Source organism: Periophthalmus magnuspinnatus, chromosome 15 (genome assembly GCF_009829125.3).
Source record: "Periophthalmus magnuspinnatus isolate fPerMag1 chromosome 15, fPerMag1.2.pri, whole genome shotgun sequence".
NCBI classification, from domain to species: Eukaryota; Metazoa; Chordata; class Actinopteri; order Gobiiformes; family Gobiidae; genus Periophthalmus; species Periophthalmus magnuspinnatus.
The window spans coordinates 15750031-15761191 of NC_047140.1; positions in this window are offsets into that span (position 1 = coordinate 15750031).

The following is an 11161-nucleotide window of genomic DNA, read 5'->3' on the forward strand; positions in this document are numbered from 1 at the left end:
TTCTTGCTCCAGGGTTCACCTGGCTCTCCCTTGACACTGCTGTGATGCTGCAGGACTTAGAGGACACAGAGGAGAAACACTTTTGTCCTTAAGTTACCTTTGTGGATTTGCTCCCAAACATTTCTCAATTCAGAGATATATCTTTGCTAAATATTTCTTAAAAGTAGTCTGCAACGACATACTTTTTGCCATATAATAATTCAGTTCCCTTGTAACACTGTGTTTTGTTTCATTCCTCCTGAGTAATCCTGTGTCTCCATCTCAGGATCAAACACCTCATCCCACTGTATGATGTCATTAGATGATAATCCAGGAACAGTTTCTTTGTGTTGCATTTCTCTGTGTCTCATTCTGATCATTTCAGTCTGAAATTGCAATGCAAAAACAGGTGGGTGTAGCATGCCGACACCAGCTTGTATATTTCAGAGACTAGACTGAGAGCAGATATAGATGGATTCTTCAAAGCAGCAGACACAGAGGAGCTCAGGCAGATGTGGGTCACAGTGAGCAAATATGCGAAGGTGAGGAACTTTCTGAGACTGATTCATCCGGAGAGCAGAGGCCAGACGGGAGTAAGCAAACCCAGGATGACTGAGGGATGAGATTAAAGATTAAAGATTTGATTGTCATTGTCATAGAAAGCACTATCAAACACTGCATAGTTTTGATGTAAAGTGCAATATCTCATCCAATACCCCCATAAATAACCCCAGAGTAAACATTAGCACAATAATGACATTCAGTTGAGCACATATGTAATAAACAGTAAGCATAAAGGCCAGATCAGCAGTAAAGTGCATCACAGCGACACAGATATGTGGAATTAATAATGTGGCCATTATGCAACTTTACAAAGCCCAGTTCAATGTTATTGTATTGGTGGATGTGGTTATTGCCCATGGAAGGGAGGCAGAGAGGGTATGGGGGCAGTGTTCAGTCAATTGGTCAGTCTGGTTGTTCAATTCAATTCAATTTATTTTTGTAAAGCCCAAAATCATGCCTCTTAGAGCTTAATAAGATCATTGATTTAACCAGCAGAAAGTTAGGAAATCCAACAGTGAAAAAGTCACTGGTCAATAACTGACAGGCAGATGAATCAGCAGACATACAAAATGAAATGGATAACTGTCCCAGAACATCCTCTGCCCTTGGATCCTCCCTCTTGGCAAGGGAAAAAAAACAGTGAGAAAAAGAGAAACCTCAACCTGTATGAACTTGTACCTTTTATCTGGGGGAAGTAGGTGGAACAGGGGAGGACAAGGGTGGTGCCAGTCATGCAGGATGTTGTGCATTCTCCTCAGACAGAAGGTGGTGTAGATGGTGGAGATGGTGGTCTCTCCTCAGACAGAAGGTGGTGTAGATGGTGGTCTCTCCTTAGACAGAGGGTGGTGTAGATGGCAGTGGTCAGACAGCGAGTGCCTGCTTTTGGCCTTAGTGCAGCAGGAGAACCACACTAAGAATCTTTACATCAGAACATCACTGATGGCACAGTTGTAGAAGTTCACCATCAGTGGTCTGAGGTAGGGATGCACGATATATCAATTCTAGTATTGGTATCAGCCAATGTTAATACAGTCTTTGATACTGTTATCCATAGATATCAGTACTCGTTACCGATATTCAATACCAATATTTTAGGCTGTCACCCCAGTCCTTGGGTGCCCTTTTTAAACAGACTAATTACTCAAAATGGAAAAAAGTGTTGAATTTTGTCAAAACTTTTACATTTTTTGCCAGACGGGACAGTTTGTTTACCTGCTTTACATGTTTTGGCTCCTTCCTGTATCTTCCTCAGTAGCGTGTGATGGTCTGGTAATATTGTAAGCTGCTTTACATGGTTTTGCAGACAGTAGGGACGTAAACTTACCCTACTGTCTTCCAAAACCACTCTGCTAACAGCCTCTCTGATCGCCAGTGGCTCACACCACAATCACGCTGCGTCTTGTCTTGCCAAGGACACGTTGACGTTGACAATTGAAAGTAAGAATTTAACCCCAAATCTTCCCATAATGAGACAACCACTCTACTTCTACAATTCTTTACCATATGTTCCAAGTGTAAAGCTAAACTTCACTTTCATTTTGACACTATTTATCATAACTCAGCAGGCAATTTAAATCACTTTGAAATTCCCCATGAAAGAAAAGTCTCCAGACATAAAATAATTGAAACTCTGACACAACATTGCACCACTCGTCTCTGTATCTTATTTATACTTTTATGTATTTTCGAGAAGAATGTGTCTGCTCTTTCAAGGACCCTTCAAGACAACCTTTCTCTGCGCTGACGACCTCCAACAGCTGAAATTACGTGTCAAATTCTGTCTTTTGAAGTCGGACATCATATTAAAAAACCTTTTCTGTAGCTTTTCTTGTCACTTTCTCCCATGGCTCCCAGCTGTAATGAAATTGTGATCTGACCAATTAAAAGCTGTAGAAACCAGTTGAAAAGCTTTTCTCAGTTAAGCAGATTTAAAGTGCCTGTATCTGATTGTTTTCCCATGTACTTGAGCAAAATTTGTCTTGCCCCAGTACAGATATATTGTATATGCAGCACTTTAGGTCAAAATAAGTCTGCTGTGTACCGTCTGCATTTAATCATACAGCGTTATATTATCTGAGATTCAGGAAGTGTAGTGTTAGCATTGTAGTTATTGCAAAATTTTACTCTGGTCTCGTCTCTGAGATTTGTGAAAAGCACTTATAAACTCATCGTGGTGAATAAATGCTCAGAATACTTAAGGTAAGAAGGTGAGGAATTATTTGGACCATATTTTAAGACAGTAAAAATCAGGTGCAGCCTCATTTGTCAGTAAACGTTTTTATATCTTTCTGTTATTTTGTTTGGTGGGAGAATGAATGAATCTTTTTTTTTTTTTTTTTACTTTAGTGAAGTTTGTGAAGAAAAATCAGTAGACCAAAGAAGTACTTTTAAGGTGAATTATCAATTTTATAATTCAAAGAAGAAATGTTAGAGAGTTCCCTGCATTATTAGGACCACAAATATACCTTTATATGTCAATTTCAACCCTATAATCAAGTATTTGGACAGGGACAATGCACAGCAATACACTGACCTTAAAAAAGTTCCACCTGTAGTCCCTGGACAGGCTGATGTTTGAGTAACAGTTTTGGTGTAGGTGAATGAAAGACCTGTAAATATATTGTAGATACACCTAGTACAATGATATCTTGTACTAGATTTTCTCAAAAACACCATTTATAAAAACATCCAGTTCACACACACAGATACACAACCATACCAATTTATTCACACACACACAATCGCTCAATTTCAGATATAAAAATACTCTTTCTTTCATACACATTCACTTATGGGTGCTAACTTGCTTTGATATTAGCCAAAAGATAATTATAATCACAAGACGCCTGCTGCAACTGCTACAGCAACTGAATCCAGAATTTCTCTACTTTTATTATATATTTAACTAAATTAGAGAGCGATTCCATCTACACAGAGAAGAATATATCCATACAGTATGCAGATGAATATTTGCCTCGGATCTAGAATACACACTTCTCCAATACTGTATGAGGATTTGAGTCTGGTCGCCAGTGAATCTCCACGAGTTCCGAGGGGCGTGATTGACAGGTGGATTAGCCAATCAGGGACTAGCAAGGTCTGCTATCAAAACAAATATGGCTGCTTACAAGGAAAAAAATAACACAGGGAACTGAAAAACATGGAGATTTCTGTAGAATCAGTGAGCAAAGCACTAAACTGTTAATAAAAATCTGGACTTGCCAAGTGACTGTCCAACCAGGAAGTAAGAATAATAAACTTTACTAAAACTGCGTAAAACTAGGTAATATTTTTTTAAGCAAAATCTTCAATAATCATCTTGGAAAAATATTTCAAAGTTGTCTGATCACCTCTTCTCCCCATTGTAATGAATTATGCATCTGGTCACACAGCAGTACAGGGGTTGGTGTGTTAATCAGCTTCCTGCCTCGGAATCTGTTTAAAAGATTATCTCATGGGTGCCACTGCTCCAGCGTGAAACGTGAAATTGGGTCAGAAATCTTTGACTTTTAATCACATTTTAATTTGCTGGGCTCTCATGATGGCACGCGGGATAAGGTCAAGAGAGCAAATCCAATTAGAAAGTTTGTGTTTTGACAGATCTTCACTGCGAGGGATTTGTTTGGGGTTTGCAGACAGATTGTAAATAAAAATAAACATTAAAGGGCCTACATTGTACTATTTTGAATCTACGTTATGATAATGTTTCCTCATAAAAAAAGACATGGAGTTGTGTTTTGTTTCTTTCATGTTTGACACACAAGCCTTGCAGATTTAAGGGGTGTTCTTCTCTCGAACTAAAAACAAACAGCTCCTCCTTGTGATGTCATTAAGTGGTAATACAGGAAGTCTATTACTGGGTTTTTAAACTCCGTACACTGTCAATAAAATAATTTTGATCATTTCAGCCGTGGATTTGCCTTTCTTTGAAGTTACACCTGTTGTTTTAGCCTGATTGAAACTGATTATATTATAGAGTATTGAAAAATAAAGCAGTTCAACTGAGGCTAAAATAACAGTTAAACTTAAAACTACCACTAAATGACATCATAAAGTGAAACAGAGCATTTTGAGCTTTGGAGATGTAGACAGCCCAATAATCTAGTACTTCTCAAACATGCGTGAATGAAACAAAATACAACTCCAGGTCTGTTTTTGATGGGGTGACAGGATAACCAAGAATATAGGACCCATGTAACATAAGACTTGTTTTTTGCTACTCACAGCAGTGCATTTGGGAAAGTATGTCAAGACTTGAGGCTCTGATGACTATTGGAAATGCATCACAAGCAAATGTTGGAAAAGTCAAGTTTAAAATTTCATGCATTATTCATGGACTATACCCACACAGTGATGGCCATAGCTGCCCTGGGGTGGTCCATCAGAAGCACGGCCAACCTGCCTTCAGCTCCTACAACCGTCACCTATCACATGTGCTTATTCTATGCCCTTAAAGCCACAGTATGGAGCATTTCAGCCCAAAAAATGGCTAAAATGAAAGCTTGTTTGTTTCATTTTGGTTGTGTTTATTACAAAACTGGATCCTTGCATCTTCACAAATCTGACTGTTATCTAGCCTAAAATAGGGGCTCCTTCTGCTTGTTTCCGTTGAAATGTTGTTCCTTTGCCCATAGTCTTCCACAGCACAACATAAACTATATCTTCCTCCAAGGAGAATGCTCCAAAGTATGGTTTTAACGTTTTACTTCCATGGAAACAGATGACGTGCCACCTCCAGAAAGTTAGATACTGCATCTTTAATAGTATTATTTTCTATGTCATTATATGTTGCAGTGATGTGTGGGGCGACAGTGGCTCAGTGGTAAGAGTGTTGGTCCCCCAACCCGAAGGTCGGAGGATCGAGTCCTGCTCGAACCAAGTTGTGTCCTTAGGCAAGACACTTCACCCACATTGCCTAGTATGAAAGTGGTGTGTGTATGAATGATAGGTGGTGGTCGGAGGGGCCGATGGTGCAGATTGGCAGTCTGCCCCAGGGCAGCTGTGGCTACAATAGTAGCTTACCATCACCAAGTGTGGAAATGAATGAATAATGACTATAGTGTAGCGCTTTGACAAGCCTGTAGTGCATTAGAAATTATTATTATTATGATGTGTGGGTCGGTCAGTCTTAACATGGACACATCATGCTTTATTTTGGTCTTTATTGGCTTTTAAACATGACATTGTATTCCATGTTTTAGAGCTTAAAATGGGGTCTGTATATAATGCCACACTTTTACGTAAACACTATTTCCCAGCCTTTTAGAAACAATTTAGCGAGGGGGCGCTCTCGTGGTAATATATTCCTGTGTTTGTAGTGACTGCAATTTGTGTGCAGTAACCCGGAATATACACCAGGAGCCACAGCAGCACATAACGCAGACGTGTGCAAATCTGCAAAGCATCAGTTTAAACCAGAGACTTCAGAGCTGCTCCTGCAATAGTAGCATGTGTGCATATAGTCACATTTTAAAGACATTACTGTTTATTAAAGGACCCATATTATACTATATTATTATATTATTATTGTATATTTGCAGAAAACAATATATTAGCATGTTAAAGAAGTTTCAGAAGTTTTTTTTTTTTTTGACACTTTGAGTCACTCCCTCTTCAGAGCACAATCACATCTCAATCAGCTGCATCCCACTGATGAAACTACTACACATCACATCAGGTTTATGAATTAGTAGCGTATTGTTTTGTATCATGCTTTAGAGTCTTTAGTCGAGCTTTAGTTTTCTGTATCTCATGATAAGAATGAAAACCTCTGTTCAGAAAGGTTTATGCCCTCTGTGTTATAATGAGAGAGGAGGAATGTCCAATCACCATTTGCTCTGTGTAAAGAATGAATAAAAATAAAAACCCTCTAATTCTTAATGTAGAAGTCGAGGTCGAACTTTAAGGCAAACATGAGAGAGTTCAATTGTAAAAGTCACTGTGAGCGAAAGGGTGAAGCACTTAAGAAGAGAGATTTGATTATATCATTTGTGGTCCATTTGCTGTTTCGTCTATTTATAGAGTGGTATTTCCAGACTTCCCCTATTATAAAATCATAAATTCACTTTCTAAAAGGATCTCATTTGTTTGGCTTTCTTTTTTCAAGGTATTTTGACTTGTTTCTGCCTATTATACTTTTTATACTTTAAACATGTTTAAATGCAGTTATATACCTATTTGTTTTGTTTGTTTTTTGTTTGTATTTTTTCTGTATTTGGGCACCCATGAAAAGGAGAGTTTGAGTGCTCTCACTGGGCTCTCTCTGTATAAATAAAGATAAAATAAATAAATGGTTATCGCTCATCATAAGGTTAGCTATAGTTTTAATTCTTGCATGTTTGAGGAACCTTGTAATGTCTTGCATTTGAGATTTGAGTGTTCAGAATAAATAAACTATCCCCACCCACATCTCTGTATTTAGAGATTCTTAAAAACTATAGATACTCCAGGTCATATAGAGTTTAATTAATAAAAAAAAAAGTTGCATAGCCATTTTTCAAAGTTAAAAACAGTAAATGAAAAATCTGTTGCTTTTTACCGTGAAATGCCAGAAGATGAAGATGTAGGAGCCAGAGTAGAGAATAATAAGAATAGTAATTCTGAACAGAAAGGACCCATATATACATATATAAGTCATTTTAGATATAACTTTTGTGGTTTATAATGAACAAAATGTAAAATAAGGGCCTATAGCTGTATTTTTATATCAATAATAAAGTCCCATCATGCCATAGTGATGTCTGGTACATTTAGAAGACACTTGAGTTGTAATTATACACAGTCTATTCAGGGCCAGTGTCATTCATTCAGTTTAATTGCATCTCTGTGGCAAAACTGCACCAATGAAGGCTATAAGACCCATATGCTAAGACCCATATGCTAAGACCCATATGCTAAGACCCATATGCTCTGATAAGGCATTGCATTAAGCCTCTGGAACACCCCCCCCCCCACCCCCCCAAAAAAAACTTATGGAGAAGTACCTGAGCTGACCATCCCCTGCACTGTGTAAATATTGTTATGGAGAACCCATTATGCACTTGTCTCTGAGGAGATTTTCTGCTTTTTTTGGAATGTTCCAGGCAAAGCAGAAAAAACTGTGTATTAAACCTACATGTACCTCTAAAAACATGGCATGAAAAGCATGTCTTTACAATTGTATTATGTTTGCGAAATACCTGTTGATTTTATGTGTCACTAACAACTGGAAATTGCAGAGGCCACTGAAGGCAGCACCATTTAGATTTAGGCATTTTTGACCAGAAAGCTACAACAGCACTACAGTTGGAACAGTAGATAATGCGATTGAAACACCATATAGTTAAGCACCAAAAACAGTGACAATATTCATAGAAAGCATAGAAATTGGACTGTGGACATTTTGCTAATTTCATGCAAATCGGCCAGTCCACCAAAATGAGTCTATTTGAATGCAATGTGCTCCACTGGCCTGACACTTCAAATTCTCCTTGGATATAAAAGTGTTTTAAATATTGCTGAACCGTAGGTCTATGGGTAATATTACTGCCTTGTGAAAAACTGTCAGAAAAAGTGCCTTATTTATCAATTCATTAGAAAAGCTGCAATAAAAAGTTCACCATCAAGGACCAAAGCCTCAAAAATACAGTCAATTATATTTTATTGAAGTTTTTAAGTTATAATCATGCTTATCTAAGAGTTATGTGCATGAGTTAAAGATGGGGGTATTATGCAAAAACGACTTTTGGAGCTTTCTACCATGTTATAATATTGTTCTCTTATCAGATTGCAGTACGATTCTTTGCAATGCTCAGCCCACGTCAGCCTACGACGCCCATGCTCCCGCACGCCAATTTTACATAAATATACAAATGCATGATACAAACCTGTACACAGCAGCTTTACAAACCTGATGTGATGTGTAGTAGTTAGCAAAATGCAACTCAAAAACAAAAGTGAAACATATTAAACATGTTAAATACACTGTTTTCAGTGAATATAGCATTTTCACAACAACAAAATGTAACATGGTCATCTAATATGTTATGTGTTAGCAGTTAATATCCCTCTGTGTAAAACCCCCTCTTTATAAGTAATGATGATCCGGCCATTGTGTCATTGGGCAAGACACATCACCCACCCATGTGTGAATATAATGTTTGTTTTGTGTGTCTACATCTGTTAATTTTACTCTTATTGTAACATTTCAATATGTGGATGTAATACACTACACAAAAATACATGTTTAAATAAATGTTTTAAACCCTGTTTTTTTGTGTTTATATTGGCAAATACACACATTCTTATTGTATGCAGGACTGCCTCTCAACTGAAACCTGTAACCTGTAACTTGACCTGATGTTTTTTTCTCCTTTGAGATATAGTTAAAAAAATGATTCTGTCAACTGGACAAAAGTTTGTGAGTGAAGACGTTTCTCTGTCCATCCAAGCTGCTTCTTCAGTTCTGGTCAGATTCCTGGTGGACACTGCCCGCACTCCTCTATATCTATCTTGGACCATACCTGGACGACTGAGGGATGACACAGACATCCTTTGAGATAGTAATTTTAATGCCATACTGTCGAACATTCCAGGCATACTTCATATAGATGAGTAGATACTGGATCATCTGAAATGTTACATAGAGCACCTTTAAACATTCAGTTTGAGCAATAAAACTCAAAAATACCTTGAAAACATGAATTGTTGTGGTGAGTTTTCTCATCCCTCCACGGATCTGACCTGTAACTTGGCCTGGTGGTGTTAACTACTTGCCTCAAAGGATTCAGGGTCCTTGATGCAGTTAAAACCTGGAAATGTGCTTTGGATTAACACCAAAATATTAAATGGAAAAACAAATAAATGAAATATCATTTCTTTGACTAGATCATATATATTTTTCCTCGAACAACCTAAGAACAAGCTTATTTTTGTTTAGTTCAGAGAGTGCTTGGCTTATTGCTATTTTAGTTGAACCTGTAGGCATCAAAACCAGGTCAGACTAATATTTCCACATGGTGACATTTCGCTGTGAACAGAACTGTGATAGAAAAATAAGAGGACACAAAAGCAGGTTCCTACAAATGCTCTGCCCTGACTTATCGAGAATGATATCTCTCTCTCTCTCTCTCTCTCTCTCTCTAATTTTATAAAGAGGGATATCAGTCCTGTCCCCACACTCCCCGTCGCGTCTCGAGCCAGAAACAAACACAATCATGCAATCAGATATGCTGTTTTTAGTGACACATGAAACGAAGGAGCTCATTGTTCTCCCATCATTTTGAATCAAATTTTAATGCTTTGCTCATTAATTCTGCAGAAATCTAGAATGTTTTTCAGTCCTGTGTGATATTTTTTTCCCTTTCTTTTTAACTTATAAGCAGCCGTGTTTGTTTTGATACTAACGGTCCATTATTGGCTAATCCATCTATCAATCACAGCCATCTGAACTCAAGGAGATTCACTGCTGACAAAACTCACATCTTCATAAAGTATTGAAGAAGTGTGTGTTCTGGATCCCAGGCAACAAAATTTGTGTTAAAAAAAAAATAAAAAAAAATTAATTAATAAATAACAGTTACTTTTTTGTATCTGAAGAACAATTTAATAAATCTCCCATAGCTTTTAAAACATGAATCACAAACTGTTACCTTTTAAGTAAATTTTGCTGGTTAATCCTTGACAGCAGCCACATAAATAGTTTAAATAAAGGTGGTTTCATTCACAGATGTCACCATAGTTGAGCAATATGGATAAAATGTTTCTGAATCATTTTTAATTTGACAGAGGTGACGCAGGAATCTTCACACTGGTGCTCCTCTGACCCATTTTTCACTGCTTTCTCTCCCTCCCTCTCTATATTCCTCTCTCTCTCTGTCTCCCTCATCTTCACTACCTTTCTCTAGCTTTATCACTCACTCCCTCTCTCTCTCTCCCTCACTCCGTTGTTCTAGTCATATCGCCCTCCCTCACTTTCTCCCCCATTCCTTTTCTCTAGCTCTCTCTCTCCCTCTCCTCCCCTTTCTCTCATACTTCCTCTCCCTTCCTTTCTTACAGCTTCCCTCTCTCCTTCTCTTGTTCTTCCTTTCTCACCATCTATGTCTCTCTCTACCTGCCTCCCTCTCCTCCCTCCCTCTCTATCTCTTTCCTTACTGTGGCTCTATCTTTCTTTCTCTCCCTCCCTCTCGCTCACTCTTTTGCTCCAGCTCTATCTCTCTTCCTCGCTCCCCTTTTCTCTCTTGCTCTCCCTCTCTCCAGCTCTTGTTCTTCCTTTCTTACCATCTATCTTTCTCCCTCACCCCCCTCTCCCTCTTTGTCTCTCTCTAACTGCCCCTCCCTCCTCCCTGCCTCTCTATCTCTTTCCTCACACCCTTTCTGTGGCTCTATCTCTCTCTCTCCCTCACTCTCTCTCCCTCACTCTCTTGCTCTAGCTCTATCTTTCTCCCTCTCTCACCCCTTCTCTCTCCCACTCTTGTTCTTCCTTTCTTGCATCTCTCTCTCTCTCCCGCTCTCATCTCCCTTTCCATCTCTCATTCTCTCCCCTTTCCTCTTGCTCCCTCACTTTCTAGCTCTTTCTCTCTCCCACGTTCCCCTTTCCTCTCTTGTTCTCCCTCTCTCACCCTTTCTCTCTCTCCCTCTC